Below are 19,191 nucleotides of genomic sequence, written 5' to 3'. Positions count from 1 at the left end.
TAAAGTTTCTACCCCTATCTCTTGCTCTACCTCCTATTTAAGGCCAAACACTCTTAGGTTTGCCCTTTTGAGGTTATTTTCTAGATCCTGTAGGTATGCTTCATTCTCTTTGATTCTTTTTGTCTTTTCTGACTGTATATTTTCAAATGGTGTGTCTTCAAGCTCACTAATTCTTTCTTCTGCTTGATCAATTCTGCTATTGAGTGACGTATTGCATTCTTCAGTATGTTAACTGCGTTTTTCAATTCTAGAATTTTTGCTTGATTCTTTTCAATTATTCCAATCTCTCTGTTACACTTATCTGAGAGAATTCTGAATTCCTTCACTTTGTTATCTTTTGTTTCCTCAAAATAGCTATTTTGAATTATCTGTCTAAAAAGGCACGTATCTGTATTTCTTCAGAATTGAGCCCTGGTGGCTTATTTAGTTCATTTGGTGAGGTCATGTTTTCCTGGATGATCTTTATGTTTGTAGATGTTCATCAGTGTCTGGGCATTGAAGAGTTAGGTATTTATTGTAGTCTTCATAGTCTAGGCTGTTTGTGACTGTTTTTTTTTTTCTTTTTTTTTTTTTGAAGGCTTTCTAGGTATTCAAAAGAATTGTATCTCAAGCACAGTATCACTGTGGTTTTTGCAGACTCATAGAGGAGGTACCACCTTGGTGTTCTTGGATGAGATCTAGAAGAATTCTCTGGCTTACCAGGCAGAAACTCTTGTTCTTTTCCCTTACTTTCTCCTAAACAAATGGAGTCCTTCTCTCTGTGTGTGTTGAGCCACCCAGAACTTGAGGTATGGTAATGTAAACACCCGTGTGGCCACTGCTGGGTCAGATCTGAAGTTAGCACAGCACTGGATCTTGCCCAAGTCCCAGTGTAACAACTACCTGGCTACCATCTATGTTCACTCAAGGTCTTAGAGCTCTATAATATCAGGTCGTAAAGCCATCTATACTCATATCTTTCCTTTAGGGTGGTGTGTTCCAGACCCCAGGCAGGTCCAGAGATGCTGTCTGGGAGCCAGGGATTGGAATAAAAAACCTGAGAAATTTGCTTGATGTTCTATTCTACTGTGGCTATGCTGGCACTCAAATAACAATACGAAGTCTTTCCCACACTTCATTCCCTATTCCACAACCACCAACCTAGAAGGATTCCATTAGGGGAGTTCTTCTAGGCCACACCAACATTCACTTAAAGCCCAAGGGCTCTTCAATCAGTTTGTGGTGAATGCTCCAGGCCTGGGACTCATGTTTCAGGGCAGTAGGGTCCTCTCTGGCCCAGAGCAGGCATCCAGAATATGGTTCAAGAGCCTCAGCCTGGACTCAGGGCCCCCAAGAGCCTGCTTGTTGCTCTATCCTACTGTAGCCAAACTGGTATGTAAGGTGCAATAAATTTCCCTTTACTTTTCCCTCTGCTTTTCTCTAACAGGAGTCTTTCACTGTAGCCACCACAGCCGAGAATGTGCTGGGTTACTACAGTTAGTACATCTCAGAACCAAGTCTACCACATACTACCTGGGCATTGCTGTTGGTTATTCATGGCCCAAGGGCCCTTTATTCAGCAGGTGATGAATTCTGCTAGGATGGGGCCCTTTCCTTCAAACCAACAGGCTCTCTTTTGGCCCAGGGTGTGTCTAGAAATGTTATCCAGGAGCAAGGGCCTGGCATGGGAACCCTACAACTCTGCCCCATGACCTATCCCATTGTGACCAAGATGCAAGACAAAGTCCTTTTTACTCTTTGCTCCCTTCTTGTTAAGCAGAAAGAAAAAGATACTTTTGTTCCTGTGAACTGCGCTGCCTAGGGTTGTGGGAAGGAAGGTACAAGTTCTCCTTTAGCTACCCAACTGGTGTCTACCTAAGTAACATGCAACCCTAGTCCTCTTGCCCAGCTCAGCACTAACAATTGTCTAGGAATTGCAGTCCTTGTGTCCTAGACTGCTTTTCAAGATTATCTAGGATGCCAAAGCACTTTGGGTTGCAATGGCAGGGCTTGCCAGGAAGCTCAAGTTTCAACTGATAGGATGGGCAATTCCCTTCCGGCTAGGTCAGGTCCAAATGCTCCCTTCATGCACAGACACTGGCTGAACCCAGCACATCTTTAATCTCCGCTATGACAGAGCAGCAATGAGTTCAATGTAAAGTTCCCTGGTTGCTGCACTCTCCCTCCCATAAATCACAGACCCTCCATGCTGCATGGCCATTGCTGGGGGATGGGGAAGGATGATTTTGGCAATCTGAGACTGTCTCTTCTCTCTCTCACTCTCTTCAATGCCTCTTTCCATGATATGAAGTTAAAACAGGGAACTGTGATTGTTCACCTGATGTTTGGTTCTTGAGACAGTGCTCTTCTGTGTGTAGACAGTTGTTAAAATTTGATGTTCCTGCTGAGGGTATGAACAGTGTACATTCCTATTCCACCATCTTATTCCCTCCTTCTTATACAATAGTTTTCTCTTTCTTCTTCTAACTCCTAACTCTGGAGATGGTTCAACATGTTCTTCCAGATCCTGGAATTCCTAGGATAGTGGATGGCTAGATGCTGATGGGCACGGCTGTGAAGACTTGGAGAAGACAAAATTACCGAATTATTTCCCAAGAACCAAGTTCATTGAGGTCTACCTTTATGCTTCTCTTTGTAAATGACCTGCAGTTTCTACTTATCTAGGATTACATTACAACGCAGTTCATGAAAGTTGACTTATGTTTGTGCACAGCCTAAAGTGAATAGAGTAAATCTTAACATAAGGTTAAATCTCTGAATACAGAGATACTTGATCTAATTCAGTTTTATTATTATATTTCCTGTTGACAACACATTAAATTTGGAGATCAATTGCACTTAAAATGTCATTGTTCCCATGTTTGCATTCAGATTTAGAATCTAACATTCTTATCTGCAAACTGCAAAACTGTTTAGATTCTAAACTTTCTACTGGAGGATGGTGAAGAAGAGTATATTTTAAAAAGTTAATGGGGAGTTTTTTTGAACCTGGCATCTGAAAGTTATAAATTTTAAAACCTCATTTTAACTTCCAGTTAAAACTAATTATCTTTATTTAATGCTCTAATTAAAAATGAATGTGATGCAACTGCAAATATGTTAAGATTAGCACAGACACCTAAAAGGAAAAAATAGTCATAATTCTCTGGTTTGTGCTGAAGTAAATATGCTTCAAATTCTTTTTTCTTTTAAATAAAGTCACTCGATGTTTACCATTTATTTGTTATCCATCAACCCTTACTATTTCTCAACCAAAATTTTCTTGTGCATTTTATGCTTACTTTCCTGCACATCAATGATAGTGCAGATGATAAGTTAACACAATCAAAAGCATAAGGAGAAATGATATCATCTAACATGTCATTGAATAGCCAAGGCCCAATTTTACTTGGAACTCCTTAAAATCAATGTCAGCTCAGAGAAATGCTGATTCATTTTTATAAGGGTCAGTGCATAATCAGACTGAAAAGACAGAAGAGTTATACCAGAAATAAGTGCCAGATTTAGTTCACACTGTTGGAAGCCACACTTTTATCCTCAATACAATGCTTGAAAAGATCATGCTTTGAATAAATTCTGTCTTATGGGAGAATATTCATGTGTCTTAATCCTAGTTTAGGATTGAGAGTTGTTTTAAATTTTTTTTTCCTTTTCCCTAGAAAATTCAAAATAACAACTGAGATATTGAAGCTCTCCACCAACTGGGAAAATAATAGGTTCAACAAATAAATTTATAAATAATATAGCCCAGAAAATGTTCCTAAAAATTTCTTCCTCCTCCCTCCTTACAGCTGATTAACTTAAATGCTGAGGAGTATGGAGCTTCTTTCATTTCACCAAAAACCAATTGTAAATGCAAAATAATGTGCTTCTTCAATTGAACTCTACCTCTCCGTTATCAGGATTGGCTCTGACAACATGGTGTAACAAAGAATGAGTGAGGGCTTTGGCATCAGAAGAGCATCAGGGTTTTGCTTTTTCTCTTCCCATTCTTCAGCCAATTATTTACCTTTTTTGAACCTCATTCCATCATCTATAAAATGGTCAAATGAATTGTCTACACAATAATGCACATAACACAATGATATGGTACATAAGGTTGTTCAGAGGCGGCTACTTTTTCCTATTGTTTTCCTTTTGTATGACTGTATCTTTTCACAGCATGGCCTATTTTCTGTATAGCAAGGGTACTAACAGTGTCTGTCACGCTGGGAATATCTTGCAAGTATTCAGCAGCATCCCGGATTACTAAAGGCATGAACTAGGACTCTGAGTTACCAAAGAGACGAACAAAATTATTCACTTAGGGATGACTCAAGTCCTTGAGAGTGAATTAACATTTACCTGTTCTAACTAAATATCTCACTGGGTAAATTGTTGGCAGATGTTGAAAGAAAATAAATTGCTATTAAACAAATATGATTTTGACCAAATGAGCTAAGTTTCTGTGATTTTTACTTTATGTTTTATGCAGAAATAAACATATCCATCACATCAGTGAATTTGTGCTAGGCTTCTTAATGTCCTATTTCAGATAAAGTGTTCCTTTTTTATGAAATCCTGATTTAGGCTTGCTGCTTAGAGTAAAATATCAAAATGACATTTTTTTTAATATTGAAACTCTCCATCTATTGGGAATATAATAAATACCACCAATAAATTCATAAATAATACAACCTATGAAACATTTCTATGAATTTCTTCCTCTCCCCATTCCCACTGAACCGGCAACTTAGTTCCCTGAGGCATTTGAAAGAATGACCAGAGTATTGAAAATTAAAGTGTAGCAAGGTAAGCAAAAAGGAGACAACTGATTCCTCTGGGAAAAAAAGGTGTCAGCACTTACCAAAATATGTATTCCCATGAGCACACAGAAAACCAAACCTCTACAGCATTCTCGACTTCATAAATACTGAAAGGGAAGAGAGTATGTGTTAACCACTCACATCCCCTCATTAAAAGCAGTTTGGCATATGAAAGATAAGCCATTGTCAAAGTAGCAGAAAAGACTTTTTCAGGCCCTACACCCAAAGTCTATCTGACACAAGGGGCCACAGCATGACACTAAAAAATGGTGTGCTTCCTGCCTAGGAAATGATACAGATGGCTGTACCTGACTGAGTGCAATAGTAGTGTAATGGCAGGCTCTGAAGGCTGCTTTATTTGGTAATTGTTTGGGAATAGGTCTCTATACTAGCTACATAATTTCTCACAGGGATGCTATATCATTTGAGGGCTTCAAGTTCTATTCATCTGGAAAATGTAATCTACAATGAGGAAAAAAAAATGTACAACAGCATGACCATGATGTCTCTACAAGGCGAAAATGCCTGCAGTAAAGAACGACACGCTGATTTAAGTGCTGCTGTCAACATTTGCTTCCTGTAGACTCCAAGGACCAATACACTCTTCCAGGGAAGCAAATTTGGGTCTTATAGACAGACAAAGCTCCTAGAACTGATTATTCAGTCAAGTCCCTAGGAACTCTTAACACGTTTCATATTTATCAATTTGAAAGAATGTACTACTTATCCAGAAACCTCCTTTCTCCCAGAAATATAATCCATCAACAAAAATATCACATCAGCAAAAAAAAGGAGAATTAAATGTCTCCCTATTTACTGTACCTTTTGAGTGTCCTGCACATTGATGTATGTCTAATATCTAGCTGCCTGTCTAAAAAAAAAATCATTACTCATTGGTACCATTCTCACCCGTCACAGTGAATGACTCAGTAAAATGTTGCTGAGTAGGGATCTCAAATGCTACCAGTTCTGATAGCCAGCATCACAAGAAGGTTCATCCCTGGGAAGTTTGTAATTAGAGAATGGATCTAAGATAAATGCACTAAGAGAGACAGACCAACAAATTCAAATTGTTTAGATGGATCTCAGCTCTAGTGACAAGTTCTGATGTATTAATAAATTTTCGATTTTCATCATGCCATTTGATATCATCACTTGGAACTTAACATTTATTTTAATGTTATAAATTGTCCTGACATTTTTAGCCAGTGACTCAGACCAGACTAGAGCTAGGAGCCTTAAATAAATTGTCACTCTTTAGAATTGACATTTATGCCTACTCTACCAATTTCTATAAATATTCAAACTGTTGAATCAGATAAAAACAAAAATGAAAAACCACCTGTACAAATTAGAATGAAACGAAGCTGATTAATCATAGACTGCTACTGTGGGTCACACAAAAGTTGATGTGGCCCAACCTGAAAGATTCAGGAGACTAAAGCAAGTTTCCACTTCATTTCATTTCACAGTGTCTGCTGTCTTTCGGCTTCAGGCACTGACCTAGGCCCATGGATAGAAAGGTGAATAATACCAAATCCTTACTCTCAATGACCTCTCAGTTTATTAACAGAGAAAAGATAAAACACAAACCTTTACTTTACAAAACTCATAATAAAAATATTTAAGAGGGTCATCTGAGGAGTTAAAGAAGAAGGGAGGAGGGAAACCTGACTCTCCCTCCAGAGGATACTGGAGGGATACGAAGAGTTAAGCAACTCTCAAGTACAGAGGAGCTCACACTTCATCATGGCATGTGATAAGGGAAGGTTCCTGCCTCAGAAGATTGCTGAGGGGATCAAATGATGTCATTTGCTGCAATGAGTGGGGCAAATTACTCACTGTTGACTTAAAATCTGTGAACATTATTTGTAGCATAATTACATTGTCTTGGAACAAGATAGGAGCCCAGAGCTCTTCATGCCCAGTCCATCCTCTCCCCACTGGGTGGCCCCTCTAACAGGTGTATCAGTGACTGCAGTGGCAACTTGGCCTGCACAGCAAGGTGCCTCCTTTTATGCCACAATGTACATGAAGTGATGTATATCCATGTGTACCTGGAGGAAATGTACCATTTAAACTATTATGCTGTTAAGATTCCACTCCAGCTCCTCGTAAGATGCTGATTTCTCAGGCATCGTGGCAGTGATCTCATTGGGTGGAAATGTTTGATTAAAGCAAGACTTTCCTACTAGAGTATTTTTACTTAAAGCATTTATGCCAAAACTTTCTTTATGAGTTCTCCTCAATGAACTGCATTATATGAACCCATCCCTGCTTTTATTTCCTCCCTATGATTTTATACCACTCAAAGAAGCCCTTAGCAAATTCTAAGTGATGGAGTGTGAATTCAAAAACCCTTCGATTTTAGGACTGAATGAAGTCCTAGAGGACAGTGTTTATAGACAATTTCATATAGGATTATGACTGCTGCCATGCAGCATACTCCTCACCCTACAGTTCCCTCCCCATCTGCCAATCACCTCCTTTCAAGACAACCTCTGTAACTATATTCCACAGAAATAGGAGGTGGAGGTAAAAGTCACTTAACATGTTCAACCAATGATATTTCATCCCTATTTTCTCCCTTTCAGAACTGTACATTACCACATAATATTTATTTTTAATAAATTTTGTAATGCAGCAGTCCCCAAACTTTTTGGCACCAGGGATAGATTTCATGGAAGACATTTTTTTCCCACAGACAGAGGAAGGAGGAGGATTGTTTCAGAATGGAACTTTTCCATCTTAAATCATCAGACGTTAGATTCTCATAAGGAGCATGCATTCTAGATCCCTCACATGCACAGTTCACAATAGGGTTTGTACTCCTTTGAGAATCTAATGCCACTGCTGATCTGACAGGAGGCAGAGCCCAGGCGGCGATGCTTTTGTCATCCACCACTCACCTCGTGCTGTGCTGCTCAGTTCCTAACAGGCTGCAGACTGGTAGCAGTCTGTGGCTTGGGGTTGGGAACCCTCAATGAAATGGATTTTGTGATTATCTATTACTTACCTGAAACAATTTTTCCTTTTTGCTAGAACAGACGGATTCATGTGGCTATTGTTCTTATACGAGACATTCTAAGGTATCTATGACCTTTCAGAGACAGGGGCTGTCTCTTAGAAAAAAGAGAGAATAACACTGAACACTGTTAAAGTGTCTTGATTAAAGTCCCTTTGTTTAGAAATCATGCTTGCTTATGTTCTGGTGTACCAGAAACACCATTCACATTTTCATTAATTCACCAATAAATTTAAATAGCTACTATGTGTCAGGCACTGTCCTAGATGCTTGGCATACATGAGTGAGCAAAATAGACACGACTCCTTTCATCATAGATCTTACATTCTAGCAAAATCATACTGGGTTTAGGACAGAGTAACATTACAGACAGAGAAAATGGTGAACCAGCCAATAATTAGTGTTAGCTGTTCATCCATTTGGAATACAATAAAAGTAGATTCTTACTTCACACTAGACACAAAAATCAATAACCAGTAGACATTTTCATAATAAAATTCAAAAAAAATATCTCTAAGAACTTAATGCAGGAAAGCATTTTTTAAACGGGACACAAACCAAAATCCATATTGTTATATTTGACTATATAGTAGTTAATAGCTTCTGCAAACAACAATCAAACCACAGATTGGGAGAAGGCACACAGCCAGGAAAGAATCTGTATTCAGGAAGCATAATGTATTCCCAGAAATGAATGGGAAACAAAGAAAAAAAGATCAATTCCTTAAATGGGCAAATGATATGAGAATTCATAGAAGAGAAAATTTGGGTAGTAGATAAACTTATAACAAAATGTTCAGCTCCTAAATTTATAAAGAAAGTGAAAATTAAAATAGCAATGAGACACAATTTTACACTCATTAAATTTGCAAATACCTTAAAGTCAGACAATATCAAGTGTTGATGAAGATATGGAGTAATAGGACTTCTCATATACCACCTGGGAAAGAGAATATTGGTACAAATATCTTATAGAGTGATTAGGTTACATCCAGCAAATTTAAAGATGTTGAACTTGCACTCCATTCCTCTGGAGAAACTTGCATGCATACACAAGAAAACTGCATAAAAATGCTCCTTGCAGAAATATGCAAGAGCAAAAAAATGGGAAACAAATTAAATGCCTATTAACAAGGGACTAGATAGATCACAGAATATTCAACAATGGAAAACTCTGGCTGTTAAAATGAATAAGTTGGGGTCACATTAACATGGAAAGTCCTCAGAAACATAATGTTGTAGGAAAAATATGAGCTGTAGAAAGACACATACAGTACATTTACAGTTTCAAAATCTGCAAAAATACACCAATTAAGGAGTATAGATTTATACCAAAAGTACTTTTAAAAACCATTAAAATAAAAGGCATCAAATTCAAATCCATGATAGTGGTTATTTCTGTATGGGGGACAAGGGAATAGGGCTGGGGAGGAGTATTCGACTGTCAAAAGACAAAATTACAGCAAATTTCGTTTAAGGATTTATTTGGCTTTAAGGACTTAATAAGACTTTGAACTTGGGGCTGATGCAGGCTGAATGGAATCTCCAGCCGTCTGGCCTGTTTCTAAGTTCAGTTTGATTATGTGGCACAAAGCATAAGTGACTCCACTATGGTTTGGCAGTAGACTGCTGGGGCCTAGTACAGACGGCTAGTCCAAAACAATAGGCTCTCATAAACTTTATTTAACACAGCAATCCTAAACTCTTACTGTAATGGTTTGAGGGGTTTTTTTTAAATATCTGAAGTGAATATGGTAAAATCTTAACATTTAATATATCTGATTGGTAGATATGTAGATCCCCACAATGTTGGCCTCTATGATTTCCCACAAATGTAAAATATTTATAACAACATTATTTATATTTAAATAAAGAAAAAATGAAATAAAATAAGATTAGATGAAATTTGTTTATTTGTACCTGAAATAAGGCTAAAAGAATTTGAGAACATGGGCTCATACTACCTACTCTGAAGAAAGTAATTATTAAAATCAGGCCATTTTCTTCCTATTTTCCACTTGTTCCTGCTCCCACTGCCAGAGTAGACCATTCACTGGCTGTCCCTGTAGTTGGTGGCAGCTGGCTGCTGCCTGCATGCAAAACCCCTTTGCCATTGACCCCACCAGCCACTCACAGGCTGTTTGAACCTATGGAGAATCTATTTTCAGGAAGGGGTGGGAGGAACAGGAAATTGTCCTCTAATACCTGGCCTTGCAATCTATAGGGAATAAACTGACACAATTCATTGACCATTCTCTATGTTTAATTTTCTTTGTAATTCCCATTTTGTTGCATTAAAAAAAAAAAAGAATCAAGGTATGACCTTTCCCAGAGAGAACAGACATTGCCATTAGAAACACAAAGTAATAATAGTAAATTGTTGCTGACCCTTCTTCAACCCTATCTTGAGTTTTTTTAGATACTGGCTTCATTTATTTGCTTTAATTTCCATAGCTAATTGGTTCATGTATCATTGCCTTAGGCACCTCACACCACTTCCTTTGTGAAATGATATCACTCTTGTAAAGGCAAAAATTTAGTGCCATCTTTATTTTCTACATTATACTCATCTCCCCAGTGAGGTGAAGCAGACAAACCAATAAAAGCTAGGGATTTTTATATAGTTTGGATGTTCATCTCCTTCAAACCTCATGTTGAAATGTGATTTCCGGTGTTGGAGGTAGGGCCTGGTGGGAGGTGGTTGGATCATGGCAGTGGGTGCCTCGAGTACAGTTGAGCACCAGACCGTTGATGATAAGTGAGTTCTCACTCAGTTAGTTCATGTGAGATCTGATTGTTCAGTGTATGGCACCCCCTATGTTGGTCTGTTGCTCCTGCACTCACCATGTGACATTCTGGCTCCCTCTTTGCCTTCTGCCATGACTAGAAGTTTCCTGAGGCCCTCACCAGAAGTTGAGCAGATGATAGCACCACACTTCCTGTACAGACTGCAGAACTCTTTTCTTTATAAATTACATAGCCTCATGTATTTCTTTATAGCAACACAAAAAAAGGCCTAATACAGGTTAAATCCAGAGTTTTGTTTTATTACATTACTATATTATATATCATATTTTTCAAGAATTTTTTAAGATTATTTGGACAGCTTTATATGTGTAACTGGTATCAATGGATAATTTTTTTTTAATAGACTTCTCCATTTTTCACTTTTTACTTTTTATGTTTAATTAGGAAGGACTGTGCTTCCCAAACTTTAATGTGCATATGAATCACCTGGAGATCTTGGGGCGGGGCTTGAGATTCTCCATTGCTAACAAGCTCCCAGGTGATGCTGATGCATTACCTCTGAGCAGCAAGAAGCTCAAGTACATTTTTCAAGGATGGGTAAATAGTAAATTACCCAAGTCTTTGCATATTTGAGAATGTCTTTCTATTGTCTATGAATATGAATAACACCTTCAGTAGGAACAGAATACTTGAAGCATAGACTTTCTCCCTCAAATCTCTATGGTTAGATGCTTTATTATCTTCCAGCATTCTGCATTGCAGGGAATATTGAGGATTACTTTCTGTGAGCCCCTCAGAATACAGGACCAATTATTTTTCCTGCCTGGAAGCTTGAAGGAGGTTTTTTTAAATCATATAAATTCAAAATTTTGTCAGACTAAATCTAGATATATTTCTACCTTCACTTAATTTGGTCACAAACTTAATTTCAAATTTGAAATTAAGAACTTTGTTCAAGCTTATAAAAACAATTTTTCTATTATGAATATGCTCAAAAAACTAAGGAAAACCAGTATGTAAACAATTATAGGATACAAAGTACCAAATATGTAGGATGAACAAAACACTTAATGTACAACGTAAGGACTACAGTTAATTGTAGTGTATTATATTTAAGATTCTTGTGAACTGAATAGAGTAAGGCTGCTTTTGCCATGGGGGGAAGAATTGGAAACTATATGAAATGATAGATATGTTAAAAATCTGTCCCACTGCAGTAACCATTTACTATATGTATCTTATAGCATTATGTTGTGCACCTTAAATATACAAAATGAAATTTTAAAAAATAATCAAAGCCAGAGAATGAGAAGACAAGCCATAAACTGAGATAAAATTTTTGCAAAAGACATATCTGATAAAGGACTACTGAGCTAAATATACAAAAGTATTTTTAAAACTCAACAACAACAAAATGAACAACTACATTGAAAAACATGCCACATAGCTGAACAGATACTTCTCCAAAGAAGATACACAGATGTCAAGCATATGCAAAGAGACTTGACATCATACTTCATCAGGGAATTACAAATCAAAGCAGCACTGAGATATCACTACACACCTATTAAAATGGTGAAAATCCAAAACACTGACAACACTAAGTACTGATAAGGATGTGGAGCAACAGAAACCCTCATTCATTGCTGACAGAAATGCAAATGGTACAACCACTTTGGAAGACAGTTTGGCAGTTCTTACAAACTAAACAGATTCTTACTGTAAAATGTAGCCATCGCACTCCTTGATATTTACCCAAATGAGTTGAAAACTTATGTCTACATAAAAACCTGCACCCAGATATTTATAGCAGCTTTATTCATAAATGCCAAAACTCAGAAGCAACCAAGATGTCCTTCAGTAGGTGGATTTTAAATAAAATATGATATATATAGACAATAAAATATTATACAACATTAAAAATAAGTTAGCTGTCAAGCCATAATGAGACATGAAGGAATCTGAGTTAGTCTGTCCTTACACTGCTAATAAAGACATACCTGAGACTGGGTAATTTATAAAGAAAAGAGGTTTAATTTACTCACAGTTCTGCAGGACTGAAGAGGCCTCAAGAAACTTACAATCATGGTGCAAGGGGAAGCAAACATGTCCTTCACATGGCAGCAATGAAGAGAAGTGCAGAGTGAAGTGGGAAAAAAAACCCTTATAAAACCATCAGATCTCATTAGAACTCATCCACTATCACAAAAACAGCATGGAGGTAACTGACCCCATTATTCAACTACCTCCAGCTGGGTCCTTCCCACAACACGTGGGGATTATGGAAACAACAAGATGAGATTTGGGTGAGGACACAGCCAAACCATATCAGAACCTTAATTGCATATAACTAAGTGAAAGAAGCGAATCTGAAAATAATTATATCTGTTTGATTCAAACTTTATGAATTCTGGAAACGGCAAACCTATGGAGATACTGAAAGAATTTGTGGTTTCCAGTTTTCTAGCAGGAGAGAGGAATAAATCACAGCAGAGAGGATTTTTATGGCAGTGAAATCATTCTGTATGATACTATAATAGTGGGTACATATCATCATACACTTGTCAAAATGTGTAATATACAACACTATGAGTGAATCCAAACTGTGAGTGACAATTATGTGTCAATGTTGGTTCATTAATCATAACAAATGTAACTACTCTGATGTGAGATGTTGATGGTGGAGGAGGCTGTATGTTGGGAAGGTTGTATATGGAAACTCTGTACTTTCTGTTAAATTTTGTCATGAACCTAAAACTGCTCTAAAAAAATAAGATCTATATATTCAAAAAGTTAAAGGAAAGAATGAATGACAGCAATTCTCACATAATGACAACAATGTCTCACAGAATAGAAAATATCAATAAAGAATTAGAAATTATAAAACAAACACATAGAAATTCTGGAGTTAAAAAGTGTAATAACTGAAATTTTTTAAAAAAATCCATCAGAGGGACTCAACAGCAGATTTAAGCTGGCAGAAGAGAGAATCAGCAAACTTTAAGATATGTTATTTGAGGTTATCCAGTCTGAGAAACAGAAGGAATAATGAAGAAAAATAAATGGAGTATCAGAGATCTTTGGGAAGCGATCAAGCATACCAACATATGCCTAATAGAAGCCTCAGATGGAATGCAAAGAGAGAAAGGGGAAGAAAGAGAATGGGGAGAAATAATGACTAAAAACCATTAATCTACAATCCAAGAAGCTCAGTAAACTCCAACTAGAATAAACTCAAGGATATACACACCTAAACACAGCATAATTTAACTCTTAAAGACAAAGAAAAAATTTTTGAAAGCAGCAAGAGAAAAATGACCCATAATAGGCAATAGATTATCAATAAAATTAATAGCTGATTTCTTAACAGAAACTAGAGGCCTCAAGAGGGTGGGCTGACAAAATCAACACACTGAAAGAAAAAGATAGTCAGCCAAGAATTCTATATGCAGAAAAACTACCCTTCAAAATTAAAAGAGAAATTAAGATATTTTCAAATAAACAAAAACTGAGAGAATTCATCACTGTCAGGCCCACTCTGCAAGAAACACTAAGGGATGCCTTCGAGTTAAATGAAAGGACACAGGAATCCAACTTGAGTTCACACAAAGAAACAAAGAACACTAGTAAAAGTAATTACATAGGTAAATATAGGACAGTATAAATACAATTTTATAACATTTTTCTTCTATCTGATTTACAGGACAACTGAATAAAGCAATTATTAAAAACTGTATTTAGGTGATTACAGTATATAAACATGTAATCTGTTTGATACTAATCACACAAAGAAGTGGGGAAAAAATAAAGTTATACTAGAGCAAAATTTTGTGTACTATTGAAATTAAGTTAGTACTAATGCAAACTAGATGATTTTTAGTTAAGATACTAATTTTAATTCCCAGGACAATCACTAAGAAAACAACTCAAAAAAATATAGCAAAAGAAAAAACGAGAATTTTTCCCTGAATGGTTCATACCCAGAGTCTCGCCCATACATGATTAATATAATTTAGATGATAATATCTGTAACTTTTGAGTGGATGACATTTAGATGAGACTTTGAACTTGGGGCTGATGCTGTAATGAGTTGAGGCTTTGAGGGATGTTGGAAGGAGAGCTCTATGTATTTTGCATGTGAGATGTTACATGAATATTGGGGAGCCAGAGGACAAACTGCAGTGGGTTTAATAGTGGTCCCCAAAAAAGTTATGTCCAGGCCCTAATTCTCAAAACCAGGATAGTCTTATTTGAAAAAAAAACTCTCTGCAAATGTAATTAAGGATCTTGAGGAAAGATCACCCTGGATTACCCAGGTAAGCCCTAACTCCAGTGATAAGTATGCCTAAAAGAGACAGAAAAGGAAGAGAAGCTGAGGAGAAGGAAGCAATGGCAAACTCCATATGAAGGTGAATTAGAGATTGGAATAACATGGCCACAAGTCAAGAAATGCTGATAGTCACCTGTTGGAAGAGACAAAGAACAGGTTTTCCTCTAGAGCTAGAGGGAACATGACCCTCCTAGATTTCTGATTTCTGGCATCCAGAACAGTGGTAGAATACATTTCTGTGGCTTTAAGCCACCAATTTGTGGTCCTTTGTTATAGTAGCCATAGAGAACTATTTTCATATTCCAGTCAAAAGGTAGAGATTGGTAGAATGGATTAAAAAAGAAAAAACATGATCCAACTATATGAGATCACACTTTAGACCAAAGACATAAAAATGTTGAAAGTAAGAGGGTGGGAAACAATACAATACTATGCAAACAAGAACCAAGAGAGAGCTAGTTACTGGCTATACTGATAGCAAATGAAATATACTTTAAGACAAATTGGTAGTAGAGACAAAGAAAGACATCTTATGATGATAAAATGGTTAGTCCATCAGAAAAGCATGAAAATTATAAATACATATACATCTTACAACCAAAACCCAAAATGCATACAGCAAAACAGACAGAATTAAAAAAAAATAGACAACTCAAAAGTAATTGTTGGAGACTTCAACATTCTTACTTTCAATTTTTTTTTTATAATTTATAAGTTTGTATAGACTCCAAGTTCTTTAGACACTCTTACTTTCAATAATGGATAGAACGACTGAACAGAAGATCAATAAGGCTATTGAATACTTTAACACTATAAACCACTTAGACCTAACAGACATCTATAGAACACTCCACCCAACAACAGCAGAATACACATTCTTCTCAAGACCACGTGGAATATTGTTTAGACAAGATGCTTGGTCATAAAACAAGCCTAATTAAACTTAAAAGGGCTGAAATTATACAGAATATATTCTCCAACTAAAATGAAATTAAACAGAAATCACTAACAGAAGGAAACTTGGAAAATTCACAAATAGATGCAAATTAAATACATACTCCTAAATTACTGATGAGTTAAAGAAGAAATCACAAGAGAAACTAGAAAATATTTTTAATGAAATAAAAACACAACATACCAAAACTTACAAGTTACAACTAAAACAGTGCTTACAGGGAAATTAATAGCTATAAATGCTCACATTGAAAAAGAATAAGTACATTAGTATACTTACGAAGTATTAATTAATGAGAGTTGTTTCTAGCTTCTACTCTTTCTCATTAGGTTTCCTGGAACTTAGTTCTTGAAGTAGCCAGGGAAACTACATTCATTACTTTATGCATATTAAATCATTTAATCATCACAACCCTAAGCTATAAGTAATATTATTATCTGCATTTCACCAGTGAGGGAAAACACAGAGAAGTAATTTGTTCAAGATCACAGAGCTTATAACTGAGAGACAGGGAATGAAACTTAAAAAGTCTGGTATCTAAAGACAGGATGAACAGAACTAAAGGACTCAATTCTTCGCTTCTGAGTTGCAAAATCAAAGTTTAAATATTTTAGTAATATACCACAACTTGGCAAATCATGGCCCATGGCCTGTTTTTGTAGGACCTGTGAGCTAAGAACGTTTTTTTAATTTCTAATTGGTTTTCCAAAACTCCAAAGAATATTTTGTGACCCATGAAAATTATATAAAACCATTGGTGGTGGTGTTCGTTTTGTCAGAATGGAAGCCAAATAGCCTCACTTATCATACCATACAGCAGTTCCATGGTTTAGCAGTGGTTAAGTTTTATTCCCCCTTTTTTTTGTTCAGGGTCAAGACTGAAATTTTTCTGAGTGAAAACTGCCTTCACCTATGATTATCAAACACTAAATGGATTTCGAAATTAGTTTTGCTGAAGACTCGACAGTGTTTTTAGAATTAAAAGTTTTCCTTCAAATTTCTAGCTCTGGCTGTGACAACATAGATAATATTGGGCTAACTCTCATGCTGAATGCAATTATGAAAGCTTAACAACGTATTTAAAAATTAGTTGAAGGAATTACAGAGCAGTCAATGCAGGCAATATTTAGGGGACTGCATGTTCCTTGAACAAAAGGAAACACAGGAAATAAACTCTATAATCACCTTGGCTTTTTTTCCTGAGAACATTTCCCAATTTACAGAGCTGAAGAGTAAATGGAGGCCAACCAGAAGCAGTGGTCTCACTGGGCTGACAAAGCAGATCTCCAAGAATGGGTATCAAAAGACATTAAAATGTAAGGGCAAAGACTCAAGAAGCAGGGACCACAGATAAAAGAACCTCAAAATCTGCAAACAAATTCCTCTTTTTTAGCCAGCTGACACAAAATTTTATGTGAACAGGATTGTGCTACAGAAAGTCCAGAAGAAAACAGGATCTGGGAGGTTAAAAAGCTCAGCACCAGCTAAGCAGCCTCCTAGTGCTGGAGAGACAGAGGTAGAGTTCAAGGCCCCAGCCATGTTATAGGGGCTGGAATTTTTGTCACACATAAGGTATGAGGACTACATTCTAGGATTAAGGGAGAAATAAGAACCCTTAAAAACAGTCATTTATAGAATCAAAATGATTTGCTGTGCTCAACCCTCTGACAAAAAAATCAACCTGCCTTGGTCTACTTGTCCCCCAGCATATGGTCTTTTTTGGGACGGTCTATTACCAGTTGTGAGCTGATGAATGTTGCAAAACCATCTTAGAGTGGGGAGGGCATATCCTGATTTATAGCATTTACTTATTTCCCTTGTGTAAATATTGCCACTATGACCAATTTCAAGTTAGCAATGTAACATCATGAACACAGATTTGGGAAGGGATGTGTACAATTGACTCTCACCAACGGTGTGCACAACTCCAGAACATAGCTATAATCACACACCTAAACCCTGTATTTCACATCTCCAAATAAAAAGGAAAGAATGACCATAAACCCAAATCTGTGTAATAACTTATCATTTGTTTTAATATTTGGAAACGTTGAGTTCATTTGAATAACTCCCTCTTTTCAGAGATTTTCTTTGCTGTAAGGTGAGACTTACAAGATAATATTATTCCTGAACATAATTTCTTCCCTAGGCTACAGCCTGAGTCTCTCTCATTCAAAGACAAACAAAAGAAGTGACTTGGACACCAATGAATAATTTTTCCATTGATTTGCCTTAAACAGATGGTGATTAAACATAGTTCAATTCAACAAATATTTATGGAATGTGTACTCTATTTAAGTCACTCTGCAATGTAATGAACGGTTTCCCATGTCTTCAATTATTCTTATCAAAACAAATATTCAACAGCCTAAAAGAAAACTTGTAAGGAAATATTTATTTCTCAAGATTGCAGAAAGCAGGGGGGGACTACCCAATGCAAAGAGCAGCATACGTGATGAGTTGGAAAGACCAGAAAATGAAAACACTGTGACTCCAAGTCTTCATTTGTTGTCCTTCTGTGGCACATGACTCAGCTTGAAATCATTCCCACCATGATCCATGCCAAAAAGAGACCAGTTCTACATTTTGATTTCATTAATCTAAGTTCTCATTATCTTATTTTTGGCTCTCCTCTTCTACCAGGGAAGAGTCAGACAAGTCTTTTGGGGCAGTTCATGTATGCCTAACTCACCTGTTTTCTAACACAGGAAAAGCATTTGCCAGGCATGGTGGCTCATTCCTGTAAACCCAGTAATTTGGGAGGCCAAGGTGGGCAGATTACTTTAGGCCAGGAGTTCAAGACCAGTCTGGCCAACATGGAAAAACCCCATCTCTATTAAAAATACAAAAATTAGGCAGCCATGGTAGCACATACCTGTAATCCCGGCTACTCCGGAGGCTGAGGCATGAGAACCCCAGAGGCGGAGGTGGAGGTTGCAGTGTACTGAGATCACACCGGTGAACTCCAGTCTGGGTGACAGAGCAAGACCCTGCCTCAAAAAAAAAAAAAAAAAAAAAAGAAGGAAAGGCATCATCCTTGCTGTCCTGAAACCCTTGCCTTATAATGCATTTTCTTCACAACATAGTCTCTCTTTGAGGAAGAACGATCCTATTGATTCTCTAGAAGTGATCGCTTGATGTACCTTTTCAACTTGATGTAGAAAAACATATATTCTAATATTAAATTATCTAGCCTGCTGAAATGCAGCCATTGTGTTTTTTCTGGCTTATGTGATCCCACTTGTGCCAAATTCTACTTAACTTTGCTGTTTTGTTTATCTGTCATAGTAATACGGAAAAGTGTATAATGTTCCCTACTGCTAGTATA

The sequence above is a fragment of the Aotus nancymaae genome, unplaced genomic scaffold (genome assembly GCF_030222135.1).
Source record: "Aotus nancymaae isolate 86718 unplaced genomic scaffold, 86718_ANA_hifiasm-v0.15.2.pri h1tg000064l_0, whole genome shotgun sequence".
Taxonomy (NCBI): Eukaryota; Metazoa; Chordata; class Mammalia; order Primates; family Aotidae; genus Aotus; species Aotus nancymaae.
This window is presented reverse-complemented; position numbering follows the sequence as displayed.